Source organism: Acromyrmex echinatior, chromosome 13 (genome assembly GCF_024713525.1).
Source record: "Acromyrmex echinatior isolate Ae372 chromosome 13, ASM2471352v2, whole genome shotgun sequence".
Lineage (NCBI taxonomy): Eukaryota > Metazoa > Arthropoda > Insecta > Hymenoptera > Formicidae > Acromyrmex > Acromyrmex echinatior.
Window position 1 is genome coordinate 292,111 of NC_141864.1, and position 23,178 is coordinate 315,288.

Sequence of the window (23,178 nt, forward strand, 5' to 3'; positions counted from 1 at the left end):
TTAAGTTTTACTATCAAAATAAAAAATGAAACCCAAGTGATACTGTCTTTATTATTTACTTAATCCAAACTATCTTTAATTTTTATACAATGAAACTTAAGTATACTATGAATATCTTATTGAAGGATCTTAAATAAAATTCCTCTTAAATAAAATTATTATATCACAATTCATTCGAAGAAATTTTCCTTTCCAACGAAGTAGTGGTTATTTAATTCTTCTTCAAAACATCTTACAAAACATTATCACAAAATTGCATTACCTTGCTTCATTTAAGTGTTACCACAAAAAATTAAAGAATTAATCGTATAAAATGAAAAAATTTAATCTAAATAGAAAAATTTTTCACTTAAAAACACTTGGCGCTGCTAGATCTCGATATAATAACATAGAAATAAAATATGAATCTAATATTTAGAAAAATAACATAAATAAGAAGCATATTAATAAGAAAAATTAGATATTGTGTTTTCGATTCTTGAGCAGTTCAATATAGATTTCCAAGTCTTGGATTCAATTCAACTTATTGTTAACACAGTATTATATATATATATATATATATATATATATATATATATATATCATAGTTAAATTTATTTTTTCAATTGAAGAGCTATTAACATTATTAATAAATTTCACATTTAATAGAATCTGGAAATTATGTGTTTCAATAAGTTCGACTAAATCGTTGTGACAAAAAAACGACAATTGACATCTGAAGTATTTGACATGATTTTATTGACTAAAAAAATTTTTTATAATAATAACCTGAGTGTCAAGCTCTTCGAAAATATAATTGTAATTGTGCGTGAAAAATGTTTTATTATAACGTGAATAAAATTTATTCGAAACTATATAGGAATTGTTCAACATGTATGAAAGTTATAACACATATATTATATTAATTTTGTAATACTGAAGATGGCCTGATATAAGGCCGTAACGTTTATTTGATTGTATTGTTTTTATTCTATGATAATCTATTAAAATATAAATATTTCACTACTAACATCTTGCGCTCATGATATATGCCTTTTCAATCACATTGTATTAAAACAACGTTTTCTAATCAAAATTATTTGAATAAAATTAGAAAAAATAACAACGCAGAATTTTTTTAAATTTATTTTTTATCAACAGTACCTAAACATTACAGACAATGAATTTTATTAATTAATTCTAATTTTTAATTATTATATTTTTAAACTTTTTCACTTATCAGCTAGGTTTTGAATCTGAGACCTCAGAATTATGAGTCTCGTACCTTATCCGTTACGCCACTTATAACTATTGATGCACACAGTTCTTATTGTCCATATATGGTACACTTAACGCAATTATATTGTGTTAACTTTCCTTTCGTGATTATTTTATTATTCTGATCTGTTTTTTTATTAATTTGAGTTTTAGAAAATAATATTTTTTTATAATAAACGTCAGATAAATGTTAAATGTCTTTTTAATCAAATTATAATAATAATAAATAAAAAACAAACATTTATTTAATAATATAAAAGTTTAAAAAAAAATTAATAAACATTATATAATATTCTTCCGCTAGTGAATATTCTGAGGCTTCCACTGGTGCTTTCTATACAAAGATTATTTGTTTCACGGGTTTTCTCGTGTCCAGATCCATAACATTCCGATACTGTATCAGACTCGCCCTGATGAAGTAGATTGCAAGGTTCACGAAACGTTGACATTCCAAGTATGCATCTGGACACGAGAAAACCCGCGAAACACATAATCTTTATAAACATTAAATAAATGTTTCTTTAAGCCATTATTTCAAACAAATAATTAATGTGAAATGAACATTTACTAAACATTAAATAAATATGAAATAAATGTTTCTTATCATCACATTTTAAATGATTAAAAAATGTAAAACAAACATTTTATAAACGTTAACAACAAAAAGTAAAAATTTTATAAATGTAAACAAACATTTAAAAAATATTTCTTTAAACCTTTACTAATTATATTTCTTTAATTATTTATTTACTAAACGTTAAATAAATGTGAAATAAATGTTTCTTACTACCACATTTCAAATGAATAATTAATGAAAAATAAACATTTAATAAACGTTAAATAAACGTTTAAAAATGTTTTTTCAAACTGTTATTTCAAATGAATAATTAATGTTAAATAAACATTTTTAATAAACATTAAATAAATGTTTAAAAAGTGTTTTTTCAAATTATTATTTCAAATAAAAAATAAATTCAAAATAAACTGTAAATAAACGTTAAATAAACAGTGTTTTTTCATTCATTTATTGCAAATAAAAAATTATAATGTAAAATGTTTAATAAACATTAAATAAATGAATTTTGAAAACGAAAAATGTTAAATTAATGAGAAATAAATGTTTAAAAAACATTATCTGCTGAGTGTGTGTGTGTGTGTGTGTGTGTGTGTGTGTGTGTGTGTGTGTGTGTGTGTGTGTGTGTGTGGTGTGTGTATGTGTGTGCCGAAAGGAGAAATACGAAAAAAATGTATATGTACGATAAAACAGGTATGGCATGATATATCACTAACTGTACCTTTTTATTGTTGCAAAGATCATTTTAATGTAAGTTTTATAAAATTAATATATATATTCTTTTAATCAATCAATTTTTTTAAATTTAAATTTAATTTTTATATCGTTAAATTTTTTTTAGATACATAACCTACATATATAGGGGAGACTGAAGACAGTAACGGAGGTTAATTGTAATGCGTATATCTTTTAAATGATAAGAGATAAGATGATCATACGAAGAACAAAAATAGTCGGTATCGAGACCTGTGTTTGTCTCATAGTCGGTATACTAGGGAGATTCTAATCCAGGTTCTCTGAGGAGGGCGCGAGGCATGGCAGGGAAGGCGCGAGGCATGGCAGGAATGGCGCGGGGGGTACTCGTGGACGAAGGGAAAAAGAGGGAAGGTGCGGGAAGGTCCCGGCGATATCAATGTTTACATAAACATAGGACTCCGATCGATGGATTACATAATATGCATAATGACGTTTCGCTATGCCTTCCGTATTTTTCACCGCCGCCACCGTCCGCTACTCTTTCCAAAAATGCATCGATATCAAAGGCTTGCATACTCTTACCATATATACTTACTATCTCTCTTTTTCTTATGTGTCGTCATCTTTCCCGCCACTTTATTATCCCCGTTGAATTAAATAGAGCGAATGCTTAATACGGGCGTGACAGTACCATCGAGCGCGAATGCTGGCGGCGCGCGAAATATGATAGCGCTGCGATAGTTAGAAAGGAATGAATAATGTCGTACATCCAGATATATAGTTTAAATATGCATTTATTTTTATATATATCGTAGTTTTACAATATACAGTTCTTACAATATTTATAAGCAGGAACTTTAATTTAATTTAATTTAATTAATTTTAAATCGAATTTTAAGCACCTGCTTCCAATTAGCAATAAAATGTACATTTACTCTTCACACTGTTTATAATATTATCTAAAGCATAAACTATTAACTCACACTCTATATTTGATTTTTTATTATAAAGTTTGCGTAAAAAATTTACAGCAGCACATTTATCGATGATACAATTTTCACCTAAAAGTGTTATAAAATATTTAAATTTTTCATTGACGATATGCGTATACTGATACAATTCAGAGTATACGTTCTCGACGCAATGTTTGAGTTCGAACATGAAGAGCACGGTTGACGGCTTCATATACAGATATGTTTCGCTCAGTATTAATTTGACCACATCACAGTATTTTTACAATTTCTATCACTAGGTCTTGGACCTATAATGATGAAGATGCGATTGATTGCATGAACCGCTCAATATCCGCGCATCTTTCGATGAAAGCTTTCCACATTTCACGAGGTTTATGTTATGAAGATTATGTTGTTACCTTAGTTGTCGCCAATTGCAATTTCTACAAAAGACACAGGTCCCATGACGATTCCGACATCCAGATATTTGTAAGCTATAGGAATCAGTGTAAATCTTCTTCCCAATATACAAGATGTATGACGGGGATTCTTACAAGAAAATGATCTGCAGAAAAAAGTATTATATATATATAATACATATATAAAATAGAGAAAAAAAGGAAAATAGATAAACAAACTGTAGAGAAAAAGTATAAAAAAATTTATTAAATAAAAATTTACTATTTATAAAACTCTTCATCTGGAATAGGAACGTAAAGTCTCTGGAATCGTATATGCTTGGAAAGCGTTGCAGTAGCGGTCCGTCTGAACGATGCAGTAACATTACCCGAACTCTTTCTAAAGTTTCATCACACTTCTTCAGAAATGCATATGAAATTGTTCAACCAACACAAGTGAGAGATCAAAAATGCAAGCGCCAATATACAACAGTTTTGTTAGTGTGTAATAAAAGATTTTTTTAAGGACATTCGACGTATTAATACGACATATTTCGCGATAACATTATGAATGTAATTTTGATACATTGTGACGGTGCCAAATAGTGCGCATAATTATATATGTCCTATCCGTTGTAGTCCTATACTCGCCATAGTATTCGCGCTCTCTCTTCTTCCCATTATATTCTCTTCCACGTTCTCTTTTCTTCTTGCTCACAATTTCAATGCATATTATAACAAGTTTTACAATCAGAAAGATTTCAAAGATTTACGTGAAAAAAGCAATTGCAGGGATTAAATAAACAAAATGACACACAATCATTGCAGGATTCATTGCATATCTTATAGTTTGTAACATCATAATTTGTCTGTATTTGTATTGAAAGTGAAAATCCGATTAAGTTTCAGACGTAATGTTGTAATGGATTGCCTAATTGTTATTAGTATTAATTATTTAATTTTTGAACGGTATGTTAAAAAAAATTTATACATACGTTCATTCATACATACAATATGTACGTGTGTACGTACATACGTACTTAATATGCATATGTACATATTTAATTTAATTTAATTTTTAATTTAATTTATTTGTACATTATTTACAAAATAACAAAAAAACATGACGATTACAGACTTAAACGAGAAAAAATGAAGTGTACACAAAATGGTGAGGCATCATTGGTGAGAACCAAAAGTTGTATTATTAATAAATATATTATTAAATAAAAAAAATAAGTATTGTATGTACTTTTTACAAAATTTATGGTAAAGCTTCTATTATAGAATGTGAATAGTTCGCGCTTTAAATTATATTGAAAACCAATAACTGGTGAGTGAACATTGTTTTTCAAGGGGATAAGTATGAACACACAATTATAATATGACATTTTATAATACTATTAATACTATTATAGTTCTAGCCATGACTGCGTTTCAAGATTGGAAAGGATTTTATTGCACAGAATTATAGAATTGTCTAGTATACTTATATAAATTCTTACTGAAATATTTAGGTAATAAGATCAACTTTGATCGATTATAGAATTTCGTTTCACCTATGGAATTCAAATTTATTTATCTAATTATAAAAATTTTTTTATACGATTTATAGCATATGCATACATATATTATTCCTTGGTAAAGTTTATTTATAAGCATGTCAAATCAGGAACAAAAATCTTTTATAAATAAAATTAATATTTCTTGTAATTAAGGTAATAAAATTTTATAAGATACATGTAAAACAAAAAATAAAAAGAATAAAAAGAATTAAAAGAGGGACTAAATTAATAACATATAATTGTATGAAATCTATTTAGAAACGGTATAGCTAATGTCACGGATTTACCGTTGTATCAGTATATATTAGAAAGTTTATGATCACAATAATGAGACAGAACCATATTGCAACAATTTAATCCTATAATAACAATAAATGATTGTCGTTATTAAGCAAGAATTTGATATTGTAGCAGTGAACATAGACCGTAAACGTTCAAAGAAATAAAGTATTTATTTTTATCTAAGAGATCAGTTGACTAACAATGTTGGTCTTTTATAATCTTTAAAAAAATATTATAACATTAAAGATATGCGACGAATTCTTTGCAATTAGGATAACTTAGATACCGGTGGTATACGTTTGTATATTATTTGTCTTAACATTACTCTGAAAAACTAACTACGTATTTATAAAAATACGTAAAATTCTACAATGAATACACTGCCTAAACTTATTTTTGAAAAGAGAATGAGAACAGACAGACTTTGTTATCACTGATCCCTTAGATATAAAAAAAGATTTGATATCGTCAAAGTGCATTCTTATATATGTGTCATTGCATAATTTAATGTAGGCTTGATGGCAATTGCACTGACTTAACTCGCATATTTGAAAAGATACATAAAATTCCACATTGAATATACCATCCAAAAGAAAAAAATAAATAAATAAAAAAATAAAAAAATAAAAAATAAATTATATAAAAATAATGAAATAGAAAACGCATGAACAAAAGAGAGTTCTAATCATCAACCGCTCAGTAAATAATTACCGTTGCAGTCATCGCATCAAAAAACGTCTATGAGATATTATACTTTAAACGTTAAACAAGAATTGTACGTTTACGTTACTCTGTGTGAAATTAATAAACAATATTGCTCGTCGATGATGCATTTCAATCGCGCAGTATAAAGAACTTGGATTCCGAAACGTGTTTACTCGCAATAATACATGATGTACCAAGCATAAGACATAGCAAATATATAAACATTTCAAGATATGTGATTTGAAGTTTGATGATTACGTAAATTTAAATCTTCCTATATGTCATTGTACGATTTGTAATGTTACTGATGGAACATACAGCGAAGCTCATCCACACATAGACGTTGTGGAACATATATTACTTCAATGTCATAAAATACTTATGATATCTATATTAAAGTAAGTGAGAGACAGTAAATTTATTCAATTTTTATAAAATTTTGATTGTACATTTTATATATTATGTACTTTTCTATGGTCTATTTACATTTTCTATTTTCTACAGCGCATCTTCTCATACATCTTCGAAACCTCGCTACATATTTCATATCTTGATGAGATATGTATTGACGTTGACAGCGTATAAGTTCTTGGACATCGGAATCGTCGTAGGACCTATGTAGAAATTGCGATCAACGACAATCGAGGCAATCGCATAATCCTGCCTCATGCTACGTGGAAGGCGTTCATCGAGAGATGTGCAGATATTGAGCGATTAATGCAGTCAACTGTCCCATCATCATCATCACCAACTCAAGATCTGAATGTAGAACTTGTTAAAGTATGTGAAAACGTAAAATTGTCATTGTATGATACACGTATATGAAACCAACAACCATACTTTTTTTATTTGAGCTCGAGCATGCGTACTATAAACTAAATCAATATGTCACGCAAGGTGTTAGTGAAAAATTCAAATATTTTGTATCATTTGTAAGACAAAATCGTATTACTAGTAAACGCGATGCTGCAAATACTTTGTACAAAATTTATGATAAAAATTCTATTATAGAATGCGAACTAGTGATCTATGGTTTAAATTATATTGTATATGCTGCATTAAAAATTAGATAAATAAATCTATATTAAAAAATATATACATATTTCTTTGAAAATTTATCTTTTCCCTAATATCTTCATCATTCCTTCTTCATATCTTCGTGATAATAAATTACTTAAGAAAGCGCGTCCATTTGATCGACTTATAGCATTAAAACATTATTAAAATTGTACTCGTATCATTCTATTGTAAAATCGCACCATAAAAGTTATAAAATGAATACCATATCTTTTTAATAAAATCGCGTGCGAGAGAACATATATCAACAATTTTCGACTACTATACGCCAAAATTGTATTAACAATAAATGTGATGCATTAAAAGATTGCGTGAAGTTTAATAAAACTCAATCATGGAGTGTGAATTAGTAATGTGCGCTTCAGATGAAATTATAACTGCGTTACATTTAAAGTAAGAAATAAATTAATGTTTTGTAAAAAAATGTATAATATGATACTTAAATATGTTATTGAATTTTTTAAATTATTTTCAGTCTCCTTTTTGCCTGCGTCTATTCGGTTTAGAATTATATATGATAAGAAGGCGTGTAATTTTTCCTCAAATATATAAGTTAATTAAATTATTAAAATAAAAATTGAATAATAAGAAATTATAATTCTAATCTCTATTTCTTTCTGGGTTTCCTTCATAATAAAATAATTTTCATCCTAAAATATTTTTTTCGCTCCCTTCTATGATATCTGCTTGTAACTTTGAAACCTGCACATTCCTGTTTCTTCTTACCGCGAGTGGAAAAGAATTTTCTTTGTATATAGTTATTTAGAATTAATTAACAACATATGATAGCTTTTCAGTAGTATGACGTAGTACAATAAGTTCGATAACTACTCAATAATAGTTTATAATGGTTTGATAAATTAGGAACGCTCAGCTATTTGCATTACATTACATTACTAAAAATATTATAATTAGTTGCTAAATTAAAAGCATTGCTAAGTCATATCATTAAAAAATCGTAAAACAAATATCATATTTATTTAATAAAATTGAGCAAGAAGAAAAGAGAACATGGAAGAGAATATAACGGGAAAAAGAGAGAGCGCGAATACTATGGCGAGTATAGGACTACAATGGATAGGACATATATAATTATGCGCACTATTTGGCACCGTCGCAATTCATCTCAATTTTTAAATTTTATATCATCATGCCTAAGATTTGGCACCGTCGCAATATATCAAAATTACATTCATAATATCATCGCGAAATATGTCGTATTAATATGTCGAATGTTCTCAAAAAAATCGTTTATTACACACTAACAAAGCTGTTGTATATCGGCGCTTGCATTTTTGATCTCTCGCTTGTGTTGGTTGAACAATTTCATATGCATTTCTGAAGAAATGTGATGGCGGAGACGAAACTTTAGAAAGAGTTCGGGCAATGTTACTGCATCAGTCGTTCAGACGGACCACTATTGCAACGTTATCCAAGTATATACGATTCCATCAGACTTTACGTTCCTATTCCAGATGAAAAGTTTTATAAACAATAAGTTTTTATTTTATAAATTTTGTTTTATACCTTTTCTCTACAGTTTGTTTATCTATTTTTCTTTTTTCTCTATTTTATATATGTATATATATAATATATATAATACTTTTTTCTGCAGATCACCTTCTTGTAAGAAACCCCGTCATACACCTCGTATATTGGGAAGAAGATTTACACTGACTCCTACAGCTTACAAATATCTGGATGTCGAAATTGTCATGGGACCTGTGTCTTTTGTAGAAATTGCAATTGGTGACAAATAAGGTAACAACATAATCTTCATAACATAAAGCCTCGTGAAATGTGGCTTTCATCGAAAGGTGCACGGATATTGAGCGGTTCGTGCAATCAATCACACTTTTATCATTATCGATCCAAGTGATAGAAATTGTAAAAATGCTGTGATGTGAATGTGATCAAATTAATATTGGGCGAAACATATCTGTATATGAAGCCGTCAACCGTGCTCTTCATGTTCGAACTCAAACATTGCGTCGAGAACGTATACTGTGAATTGTACCAGTATACGCATATCGTCAATGAAAAATTTAAATATTTTGTAACACTTTTAGGTGAAAATTGTATCATCGATAAATGTGCTGCTGTAAATTTTTTGCGCAAAATTTATAATAAAAAATCAAATATAGAGTGTGAGTTAATAGTTGTTTATGCTTTAGATAATATTGTAAACAGTGTGAAAAGTAAATGTACATTTTATTGCTAATTGGGCAGGTGCTTAAAATTCGATTTAAAATTAATTAAATTAAATTAAATTAAAATTCCTGCTTATAAATATTGTAAGAACTGTATATTGTAAAACTACGATATATATAAAAATAAATGCATATTTAAACTATATATCTGGATGTACGACATTATTCATTCCTTTCTAACTATCGCAGCGCTATCATATTTCGCGCGCCGCCAGCATTCGCGCTCGATGGTACTGTCACGCCCGTATTAAGCATTCGCTCTATTTAATTCAACGGGGACAACAAAGTGGCGGGAAAGATGACGACACATAAGAGAAAGAGAGATAGTAAGTATATATGGTAAGAGTATGCAAGCCTTTGATATCGATGCATTTTTGGGAAGGGTAGCGGACGATGGCGGCGGTGAAAAATACGGAAGGCATAGCGAAATGTCATCACGCATATTATGTTTATGTAATCCATCGACCGGGGGCCTATGTTTATGTAAACACTGATAGCGCCGGGATCTTCCCGCGCCTTCCTCCTTCTTCCCTACGCTCTTCGTGCCTCTATCAGAAGACCTTGGGTTAGAATCATTCTAGTATACATACTCTTCATCAATGAATCGCGCGCGCGCTGCATGTAAAAGAAGTTATATGTAGGGTGTTCAAATAAGCCACGTTTTACGATGTTATATTTTTTTGCTTTAAACTTTCAAATAAAATGCTTTTTATCATGTTTTCGTTTTATTAATTCTAAAATAGGTTTTTTTTCGCTATATATATGTTTTTTTTGATATTTTTAAGAGGTTTCAAATATATTTATATAAATTTTATTATAAATATATTTATATAAATTTTATATATGTTTTTATATTTATATATATTTATATATAAATTTTTACAACATCAATTTAGGGTTAAAAGTACCACATCGCCAGGGTACATTGTAACACCATCTTGAGACACGGTAATGGCGCTATTGGAACGCGAAGAGCGAGATATTATCTACATTTACACGAAACGATGAGTTGTCCGAGATCACGATTATTATATCTCAATGACCGCTATGCCGATCAAATTCTATGTATAATCAATCGATAACTTGTACCCGAATTGTGTAATGAAAGTGCATTAATTTTTTTTCTATTTGCCCTACAAGTAGAGATATTGCAATAAGTTCCAAAATTTTATTGAATTTTAATTTTAAGAAACGTGGTCCACATCTGCCTGGTCCATGGATTACGTCTCAAACTTCAGTTGACAGATGGCAACCTCAATCTTTTTACTTTGCTTATTAATAACTCTTTAACTCAAAGGTCGACTAATAAAACTGTCCGATGGTCACTCAAGGTCGTGGCCTTAATAATATATGTCAAGGTTATCTTTTTTTTTTTAACTTTGTAACGTGTGATGGACTACTGCTATAACCTTCCGAAGGTTATTCAGTGTGATGACTTTCATAATGTGTGGGAGGATCAAGGTCATTGGAAGTCAATTGTCCATTTTAGTTTTAATAATTCCTTATTTAAACAATGAGCGATTAACATAATCCTTTGATGGTCATTTAGGGTCATTACCTTGACAATATATATCAAGGTCAGCATCACCGAAGTCGAATTCCCTATTTTATTTCTAATACCTTTTTTAAATATACCCATGCACGCACGCATATAAACGTATATAAATCATACATGTGATCATACATTTAATAACTTATCAAAGAAATTTATAAACTTTTATAATACATTTATTCAATAATATTTTTACACTGGATATTATAATGTTAGTATTAATATAAATATTATTCATAATATAATAAAACATATTTATATTTCAAAAAATTTTATTTTTAGGGGATGCTTATCTTTCAGCTTTGACACCTCTTATTTCCGCGATGTTGAAACACTCATTTTGTACGAAAAAATCAGTTAACATTGGCACTGTTACTTTCGGTAAATTGTCTGATTGCTCTTATACGTATCCTCGTTCATTATGTAAGATAAAACATGTACAATATATAATGATATTTTCAGAAAACAGTCTAACTCAACATATGGAAATGATACTAGTTCATATTGTGACATTATATTGATCTTTAGGATATTTCTCTGAGAAATTGAGTTCCTATAAAATTTTTTGAAATTTGAATATTATGTTTAAAATAATTTTATTTATATGTGATTAAAATTTCAAAGACCTTAGCAGTGCCAAAATGGAGATATTCACTTTCAAAGTTTCAGCTTTTAACACATAAATTCCTATATCAAGCCTTGCCAAAGTAATGTTTTAATATTTTGCGACAAAAATCTTCTACAAATTTTTTTTTTTAATGAATATGTAATGTATTATAGAAATATTACAGGAACTTTACAAAAGAAAAGCTTAGTGGTGCCGTTTCTGAATTAGAGTAATTCAAATTTGCAATTTGATGAAATTCTTCTCGCACGCCGAGCGGCACAGGGATATGCTCCTGCCACATTTTGTCTTCAGTGTAGACTAGTGTTCATGTACACAAATAGGACATTTATGCATGTGTATTTATACGTTCGCCTCAAAAGTTTCTCCTTCAGAGAGCATGCGCAGAGAGGCATTTTCATAGGTTGTATGCGATTAATTTTTTAGCATGATTGTAGCCGGAAAAATACTTTAATCAATCATATTGCGTTTATATTCACTAATAAAATTTTTAAAATTTTTAACGACTTTTAATTAATTATTAATTAACGAATTTTAATTAATTATTCAATATTAATAATATCTATATTACTCTCAATAATATATACATATAACATTCATATTACTTAAATTTGCGAAAAAAAATTTTTTAAAGAATTTTTTTTTAATAACCCTATAATAAGAAAAAAACAAATTAGAAATAAAAAAATAACCATTAATATAAAATACAAAATTTATTATAATAAAAGTAAAATTAATTGTTTAGAAGTATAAACTGCTCTTTTAGTATATATACTTTCTGTATTGTTCCGTTTCATCATGAATATTTAATGTGTGATGACCCATGGTGTCCCAATTACATATTTAATTGTACATTTAAGGCTCCTGAGCACAGGGTTGAAAAAAAAATGTGTTTTCTTTTTAAAAAACAAAATATTCAGTTTTTTTTGTTTAAAACTTGTTTTTAATATTTATGTTTTAAACAGCTTTAAAAAAAAATCATGTTTAAAACAAAAAACTTTTTAAACATATTTATTATATTTTATTATAACGTATTTTTGAAATGTTTTTGAGGTACATTTTAGCATTTATAATTACACCTACTTTCTCATTTTTTTAAAGTGCATTATCACATGAATATAAGTATATTTGAATGTATTGTTTGCTATTTAATATTTTATTTGACTGTATATATTTTAAGTTATGCAAATTTAAAAAGTAGCACGGCATTTTGTTAATGTGGTCCTTTATGCGTATTGATTACTCACGGCTTCTTTTTTGAAATTTTTATTTTAAAATAATTATTCCTTGAACTAATTGTAGTTTTAATATTAATCTATAATATAATTCACGTTACTATAGATTTTTATAGGCTGCCGAGCTACCTATATACAGAGTGTTTCGAAAATAATGATAAATTAATGATGAAAATAATGATGAGTATTCTTTAGTACTGCATTTTCTAAAAATTCTGAAAAAATTCTAAAAAAATTTTTAGAGCTCTATGAGAAGAAAATTAACAATTTTTGTCTTTTGCAGTTTTTTTATAAAGTTGATATTATTCCAATAAATTATTGAAGACCAATTTTCGGTAATTTTTAGCAATTAATATCTTGTTAATTATTGCGAACATTGCAAAATGATAGAGACTTTTCTTCTCAGTTTAATTCATTCTGCCTCTATGCAAAAGATTTATCATTATTTTCCAAATATCCTGTATACATAAACTTATATGTGTATGTATATACATTTGTATACATGCATATATTCTGTAATACATTTCTACTTTTTTGTTAATTTTATAACCATACTACTGTTTTCTAAATAAAACTAACTTTTTAAGATTATTTTTATGGAAGGCTACATTACCATCCATGTTTCTCTTCGATTCGCCACTACGCAATGTCGCCACATTTTTATTAATAGTGTCCTAAGTAATAAATATTTCGTAATTTTGAGTCCAGAATCGATTTCAACAAGATTTTAATGAATATAATTTTCAAGTTTTAAACTTAAATATTCATTATTAACCAAGTAAACCAAGTTATCGTATAAAATGTAATTGAAGTGTTTCACCTTTTCCTCTATTAAATAATATTATTACAAAAACACATTTTTTAAACATAATGTTTTAGATATTTGTTTTAAATTATTTTTAAAAAAAGCATGTTTAATTTAATCTGATGTTTAAAACATGTTTTAAATATTTGTTTAAAAAAAAGTTTTAAACAAAAAACAATCCTGCTTCTGAGTAAACAAAACAATCCCGCTTCGCGGTGGAATGGAATTGCATGTTGAAATTGTGACGTCAGAAGCGAGGAATGATACGTTAATTTATGTTGCATGACTTTTGTAAGTAAAGACAATTTGGAAAAATCCAATTGACGAAATCGCTTGACAATTGCTTTGTAAAAATCGACAAAAACTGTCCTTTTCTCCCTTGACAGTCAGTAAATGGCCATAAAGTGAGCCTATATTCGCAATAACACACGGTCTGATAGCTATTAAAATGAGTAAAATATACACTTTTACAAAATTCCAAGATGACTTTAGTTTTCGATAATTACGACTTTGATAAGTACGAGACAAGTCAAATTTTTACAATTAAGTAAATAATAACGAAATAGCATGCAACATAAATTTCGTCGTCCATACGTTACTTTTCCACGCCTACAAATTCAGCCATTTATCCTAGTGCGGCGCTGTAACACATATGCAAGCACGAGCCCATGTATGGATGCTATTTCATTTGTTTTTGTCGTCGTTGAAGAGTTCGTCGGATGTGTTGATTGGCTGTCGAAAAATTTAGAACATCCGTCGAAGAATACGTAGGATTGTGTCGAAAAGAAGTAAAGCAGAGCTCAATATTTTACGACAGTCGTGTCGATCATATCGATCATATCGAATCACTAATATGTAAGTATATATGTACATAACGTCTCGAAACATGCATTGTCGATTGTCATGCAATCGAGTTGACGATAATAATTATTTATTATATAGAATCGTGTTGTATTAATAAATTACGTACAATCCTCACGTAATTGCAGAGCTAAGGTGAATGATTTTAGAGTAGAATATTTATAATTTCATTAATCATAACAGAGACCTAACAGAGTTAATTTTCATTTCATTTGAAGATAATTAACTTCCTATTTCTATTGTGGTGAGTCGGTTGAAACAATTCGCTTGAAACTGTTCATAATGGAAATGAAAAATGTATGTCGATGATTTGTCGATGTTCTTTTTTTCTTCTTTAAATAAAATATGCATTTATCTTCCTGAAATGAATCCTTAATTTGGAGATTCTAAAAAAATTTAAAAGAATGATGCAAAGATACAGAGAGGAAAAACTTCTGTCGTCAGATTTTGTCGAATAAGTACACAATCATGCATATTACATGCATTCGATAAAATTGTGACATTTATTGTACGACCGATCGCATACGCACTAACAGTCAATCAGTATGTTCGACAAAATTGTCGTACGACATAAAACGCACAAATGAAAAAGCACTCTATGTGTGCTCACCTGCAACGAGAGTGAACGGCTCTAGGCATCAAAAAGGAGTAGGAAGCATTCTAAATAACATATAAATTTTAATAAATTATAATAATAGCACAGTATATGCAGTAACGCAATTCTCCTGATTTTATATTGGCCAAAATGAAGTGTATTCATGAAATAAATTGTCCCTTTCTCTCCTTCTTCCCCCTCTCTTTTTCTCTCTCTCTTTCCCTCTCCCTTCCTCGCTCTCTCTCTCTCTCTATTTAAATGACGTTTCAATGTTCCACTTAAACATTTATCTTTTAAACATATATTCAAAGTAGAAATTTAGAGGGAAGTATTATATGTATCGTCCATTTGATGAAATGTCGTGTGAAAAACCTCGAGAGATTGGTCTAATTTTTGTGAAAAAGTGACAAAGTGAAAAACAATAACATAAAAAACCGAGCAAGAAAGATTTATTATTTTTATTTATTGTATTATAAACTTAATTTTTAAACATATATGTATATAAATTTCTTTTATATCAGCTTTCTCATAATAGTGATCTTTTCATAGATATATAATTACATAATATTTCTTTATATAAATATACATTTTTAAGTTAATTTAATATTTTTCCTAATTTTCCAATATATTTTTTTTATTTTTCAATATATTTATAATTTATTTTTATTAATTTTTATAAAGTTTAAATTATTTTATTGCAATATTAGATTTATTTGCGTTGCATGTTCTAATATACTCCAATGTTCCTACAATAGTATTTACTCACTTCAACGAATTCGTTGGATTGCGAATAAATCTAATAAGTTTTGCGAGGAATTTTGACAGAATGAAAAAAGGATGAAAAGAGAAAGAAGTTTAAGTGATAATCGTGGTAACGCTAAGTAACTTATTTTACGCATGTGCATTCCATTTTGGCCAACATCAAAGATGCCGATAAAGAGTTGCGCTACTCTATATACTGTGGTAATAGTGTACCCCTCCCATTAATCCAGAATAGTATAAATCATGTTAAAATGCAACAATTTACGAGATATTTAATAGTTTACGATTTTTTATGCGCGTTACACATCTTTATAAATTCGAATAACAAGAGTAATTCAGTAGAAGTAGAATTTTAACAAAAAAAAGTATAAACCAGCATTTTTCTTTACGAAAATCTCAAAAAGCCATCAGAAAAGAAATACCTATGTTTGAGACTCGAGACTTGCGAAGAAAATATGAGAAAAAAAATCAAATAATTGCAAAAAGCACGTTTTTCGCTTATAAAACGCTTGAAAGATATTGATTGTATGGAAAAAAGTTCGGTGTGAAAAATATAGGTATTCGAAATACCTACAAAATAAAACGTGGAAAATCGATCTATTAGTTAAATAGAAAAAAAATATAAAACACTGAAAAAAGCTTTTTTTTCACTCGCTCTTTGTTCATTAAGATTTAAACGCAAAGCTTTGAAATTCTTGTTAAATGTAGCTCTGAACGAGTCTGAAATGTTCATTAGTTTATGCAAAAAGCCATTTGTTTACTAAAAACCTGTCTACGCAAAAATTTAATTTCTTCATTTTTAAACAATCACACAGCAATTCACAGGGGTGATTTTTCTTCTTCAAGAATTGCACTATCACGCACATAACAAAACTATTTTTTGAAGTTAAACTATTATAAAACGACTTTGAAAGTGAGTATCGTTTTTCATATAAAAAAATGGAATAATTTCATTAATATGCATATCAAATAGCCGTGTGAACCATTCGACAGCTGACATTTTTCTATGAATTTAAAAAAAAAAGATTAACCTCCGATTATTAGGAGCCGAGATAACAATTTTTTTTACAAAAATCACTATGGCTCTAATTTTTAAGATTGAGATTTCCGTCTGATACCAATTTGTCAAGGAAGAATTGAATTTGCTATTAAAAAATTCTCGAATTCTCTTTTGCTACCGAAAAAGTTTGTTTAAATTTTTGGCAAGTTTAGGAACGCGAGCGAGGCGGGCAGAGTGGGGGAAGTCGACTCTTGATCGAGAGAGGAAGATCGGCCCGCTCGGCGACTCGCGTATATGATTTCGTGCGATAAAATTTGTTAAAGTTACATTTTCTAATAAATTGATCAATAATAAATTGATGTAGAAATATGATTTTTTTTTTAATCTGGAATAACTCGACGAGATATAAACAAATAGTTTAATTAAATGTTTTGCGTAGTGTAATCACAAAATTTTTAATTTTTCGTTTCTTGAATTTTTATTTTTTTCGGTTTATCACTAAAAAAATCACGTTGAGTATGAAGTGCATGCCTGATTAATAATTTTAAATCACATTAGCTATATTTCTTTATTTAATATGCTGAAAAAAGTGTTCAATTGGACAATTAAATGTATGGAATTATCAATATCAAATTGTTTTTGTGAATTTAATTGCAGATGCAAATGTAACATATGTAAACAAATAATTAATAAGTAATTTGTCAAATGTTAGAGTAAGTTTTGAAGATATAACACTCAACTTTCGCAAATATAAAAGTAGTTATACGTTAGTTAGTGTTATACGAAAAATATATTTTGCAACTATATTCAACAGTTACACTAACATTTGGCAAATTACTTATTAATTATATATATTATTTATTTACTTATATCATATTTGCATCTGCAATTAAATTCACAAAAACAACTTTGTATTGATAATTCCGTACATTTAATTGTCCAATTGGATATTTTTTACAGCATTTTAAAGAAACATAGCTAATGTGACTTAAATTTGTTAATCAGATATGCATTTCATACTCTAACATAATTTTTTAGTAATAAACCGAAGAAATAAAAATTCAAAAAAAGAAGAATTAAAAATTTCATGATTACATTTACTTTGCGAAACATTTTTTAAGCTATTTGTTTATATCTCGTTGAACTACCTCAGATTAAAAAAGATCATGTTTTTACGTCAATTTATTATTGAGAAAATGTAAATTTAGCAAATTTTAACGCACAAAATCAGATACGCGCGAGTCGTCGATCTTCCACTAGACTGCGCGCCAGCTTCCCCCACTCCGCGCTGCCTCGCTCGCGTTCCTCAATTTTCCAATTTTTAAACAAACTTTTTCGGCAGCAAAAGATTCAAGAATTTTTTAACAGCAAATTCAATTCTTTCTTGACAAATTGGTGCCCGATGAAATTCTTAATCTTAAAAATTAAAGCCACAATGATTTTATTTTAAATTGTTATTTCCATTTCTAATAATCGGAGGATATCCTTTTTATTTTTAAATGCATAAAAAAATGTCAGCTGTCGAATGCTTCATACAGGTATTTGATATGATGCATATTAACGGAATTATCCATTTTTTTATACGAAAAAGGATACACACCTTTCAAAATCATTTTATAACAGTTTAACTGCAAAAAATCATTTTGTAACTAAATGTACGTGATAGTGCAATCCTTGGAGACGAAAAATCACCTCTGTAAATTGCTGTGCGACTGTTCAAAGATATAAGTAATTAAGTTTTCCGCAGACAGATTTTTAGTGAACAACAAATAATTTTTTGCAAAAACTAATGAACATTTCAGGCTCATTCAGGACTAGATTTGTTTGTCATTATGGGGACTACATTTTTCGAAATTTTGTGTTTAAATCTCAATGAACAGAGAGCGAGTGAAAAAAAGGCCTCTTTCGGTGTTTTTTATTTTTTTTCTACTGAACTAATAAATCAATTTTAACGTTTCACGTTTAATTTTATAATTATTTCGAATACCTACATTGTTTATACCGATTTTTTTTCACGCTATCAAGATCTTTCGTTACAATCGATATCTTTCGTTTTATAAGCGAAAAACTGTTGCTTTTTGCAACTATTCGATTTTTTTTCGCATATTTTCTTCACAAGTCTCGAGTCTCAAACATACGCATTTCTTTTCTGATGGCTTTTCGAGATTTCCGAAAAAAAATACTGGTTTATAATTCTTTTCCGGTAAAATTTTACTTCTACTGAATTATTCTTGTTACTCGAGTTTATGAAGGAAGGATATACTATAATATAACGCGCATAAAAAATCGTATACAATTAAATATCTCGTAAACTATTGTGTTTTAATATGATTTATACTTTTCTGGATTAATGGGAGGGGTATACTATTACTACAATTTCTTAAAACTTATATGTTATTTAGAATGCCCCCGCCCCTTATTGATACCTAGCCGAGCGGCCGAGATTGCGCGTGAGCATGTGTGTGCGTGTGTGAAATAAAGTTAACAAAATCCTTTTTCACATCGTTAAATCAATGTCATCGTGAAATCAATGTCAATTATGTTTCAATCATTTAAAATTACTAATTCAAAGTAATTGGGTGCAGCATCATTATTATAATAATTTTATGTTTTCATGAAGAAACATACATAAGAAAATGTAGAAACAAAACCATTTTCGAACGGAAAAAAATATTACTCTCCTTTGTCTATAATATGAAATAATTAATCTGCTTAATAGCTATTAAAATACATGATCTTTCTGTGCATGATCTGGCAGTTATTTTAATAAATAAATAATAAATAAATGAAGCAAGAGAATCAATCAATCGCGGAAAAGCAGCAATAATATGAATTTCTATATATTTTTAAAGTAGACAAATCGTTCTTAATAGAAAAACTTTTATATGGAATATAGATTGAGACAAGACTTTAGAAATTCTTATTTTTTTTATAAATATTTGCAGTAGGATAGCGTTGTTTACTTAAAAAAATCAAGAAATTCTCCGTCAAATAACATCACTCTACGTTCTACTACGAATATCTACGAAAATCTAATAATAAGAATTTGTAAGACAAACAATCTCACTCTGCATTTCACTACAAATATTTACAATCTATGTTACAGTTTCCCTATATCTTTGTTAAACTTTTTTTGCGCCAAGGTGCTTGTGAGAAGTAAGAGATATATACATACAGTATTTTCCGTTATTTAAATAAAATTATCTAGATAATTATCTATTAATTAATTAATTAGATAGAAAAAATGACTTTATCTTATTTTTATCTAAATTATTAAAAATATAGATTATTTTTATTTTATCTTAAATGAAGGAAATTATTTTTTTTTTTAACTAAGAGATTGTACAAGAGTATTGTAAAAAAGTTTCTATACGCCTTCTAGTAGTGATGAGGATTTTTTTGTGATATAGATAAAAAAATTGAGATTAGTATGACATCAGTCATAATTCAAAGCAATATTGAAGTACTTTCATATTTAGAAGATAAATCTAAGGAATTAGATATATTCTTAATTTGTATTCACACGTCAAATAAACTTTTTTTTAGTAGGAGAGACCAGGGCTAGTTTTCATACGGGATTGATTATCAAAATGCTTATAACTCAATCAGGATGGCAGGAAATCTCTTTTTTTTACTGTAGATTGTTAATATAATATTAATTTGTCGTGTAAAATGATTTGCACCATAAGCATTGTATATATTATTTATAACGATGTTTAAGAAATTGAAGTTGGTGAGTAAATTTTTCTTATCATCTATTTTGTTGTCTGATAAGTGATTGGCATTATTAATCACGATATCCTTGTATTCATAGAAAATGACATGTCTTAGAAAATCTTTGCTACAATTAATTAATCATTATCCTGACAAAGTTTATAAATACAACTTCTTATTAAAAATGGCTGTGTAGGTAGATTAAAAAATGAGATGAGGTTAAGTGACAATTAATTTTAATATCATTAGAGAACACAGTTTTAGAGAATATACTTACAAATATATTATATTTCATATAGATATATATTGTATATATTTTTTCATTTTTCATATAGAAACGGTACAAAAATAAATTACATATTTTATGATTAAAATAACTATTTTATTTGTATTAATATCACAATTACTATTATTTTTCAAAATATAGAACTTATATTAAAATAAAAATTATATTTTTTATATGTGTTGTCTATAACAAATATGCTACTGCCAAATCTAGAACGTGTGACGATTAATCTAGAACATGAGGTTAATTGTCAAATTTTCGTATCTTTATTTAAAATTAAATAACTTATTTTTTACGATATAATAAAATCACAAGTAATATTTTTTTTAATATTTAAAGGATGTAAGTATAGTATAACTTATGTAATATTTCAAAATCAGGCATTTACTTTTTTCTAAAAATCACTAATCAATAACTGTGACAACCGGCTCCGGTCTCTCTTATAATACATTGCTATCATCAGCATCAATAGAGCGTTTCTTTTAAACAACAAATATCAATTCCATGTAGGAACCATTTATCAGACGAAATGTTCAAAAAATCTTTATTCTTAAAAAATAAGGATTAATGAAAATATGAATACACACATCTTTTGTATCCTAAATTGTTTTACCTAATAGTTATTTAATAACAAAATTATATCTTAAAAATTATCAAAATAAAAATTCAAATTTCAAATTTCATCTTTTATTTAGATTAATATAAAGTTAATCATCTTCATCTTATCTAAAATACATTTTTGTGTAATTTACCTTATCTATATCTAGATAATTTTTAATTATCTAATCGCATCACTGGATATATATAATACGATATAATGAAACCTTAAAAAACATTAGATTATTGTTCTAGTCGTAATGTGCCATAGATTATATCATCTAAGATCGTCAACACGATCTCTGAGGCGATTGACGGAGCCTCAGGCGATCTGTCGGTAATTCAATTGCTGTCCTATTCATTAAAACAAAACTACCATTTATAATTCGCCGAGTAATCGAATCGACCGGCATGCGGCACAGTGGCATTCACTGTAATTCGTTGTCTCGAGATCTCTTCGTTAATACTTACCGGCGGCAGTATTGTTGCACGTTGCTGCACCAAATGCAGAAACCGGTTTATACCGTGACGATTTCCGATGTATTTGTCGATACGTTCGTTCAGAAGATCTTCCACCTCTCCGCGTGGTGGATCCCTTAAACTCTTTCTTGCCTGTCATGCATTTTCATCCACCGACGGCATGGTTCTGTCGCGGACAAATTTCGTGAAGATCACGATGCTCCTCGCAACTAACCATGTCGTCGACGGCAAGAATCCGATATCGATGAATGTTTGGTGGACGTTTAACTCGTTCGATTTTATTTCGGAGCACTTTGATTAAAAATCCACAAGATAAATATTTCACAAATGTCTTCATATATTTCTGAAATTTTGAACATCTTTTTTAACTGGAGAAAATATTATCTGTCATTATGTTTCTCACATGTCACCGTCGATTTTTTTTATCAAAACTGTCTCTTCTTAATAATCACATCGTGTTTCACTCGCTTCAATCGACCGAACACGAAGTAATTTTTAAAAACGACTTTACTTACAATGAGTTATACCATCGGCTGTCATTATAAGATGCATTCCATTTCACGATTCCATTTCTTTTTCTATTAATTATGAATAATTGTTTAATAAACTACAAAATTGTGGAGAGAATAAAAGAGGAGTAATCGTGAAAATGGCCGAATCCAGACCGACCACTGCTGTCGGTTGACTTTCAGTTGCAAAGGAAACCGAAACGCAATCGCTCGTGGAACACGCTCCTATTGGAGCCTATTAACCTGGTGTGACAACTAGCTTTCTTTGTTCGCCATCGCAAACCTTTCTTAGCAGAAGCTCCGAGTGCGCAGGAGCGATCGCCGTGGACTGTACAGATCGTTCAGATGTGCGACATGCGATGGCAACAGGCGAACACCTTCCTCCAGACAGGAAGACGTAAATAAAGAGCGAGAGACGATTGGTTGAGAAGTGACCTGTT

General features: G+C 28.6%; 1 protein-coding gene, 1 long non-coding RNA gene and 2 pseudogenes across 2 annotated transcripts in view; 1 reads left to right on the forward strand and 3 right to left on the reverse strand.

Moving 5' to 3' along the window:
• The window catches only part of wake (ankyrin repeat and fibronectin type III domain containing protein wide awake), a 271,094-nt gene that overhangs the window by 175,099 nt on the left and 72,817 nt on the right, over positions 1 to 23,178 (reverse strand). The window lies entirely within an intron of this gene.
• Positions 1,951 to 4,532, reverse strand: LOC147907449 (uncharacterized; annotated as a pseudogene).
• LOC147907450 (uncharacterized) lies at positions 6,837 to 8,252 on the forward strand (annotated as a pseudogene).
• Positions 11,077 to 22,360, reverse strand: LOC147907451 (uncharacterized). The gene is made up of 2 exons (XR_015547198.1): positions 22,221 to 22,360; positions 11,077 to 22,103 (listed from the first exon to the last, which is right to left on the reverse strand). It is a non-coding gene; the product is annotated as an uncharacterized LOC147907451 (long non-coding RNA).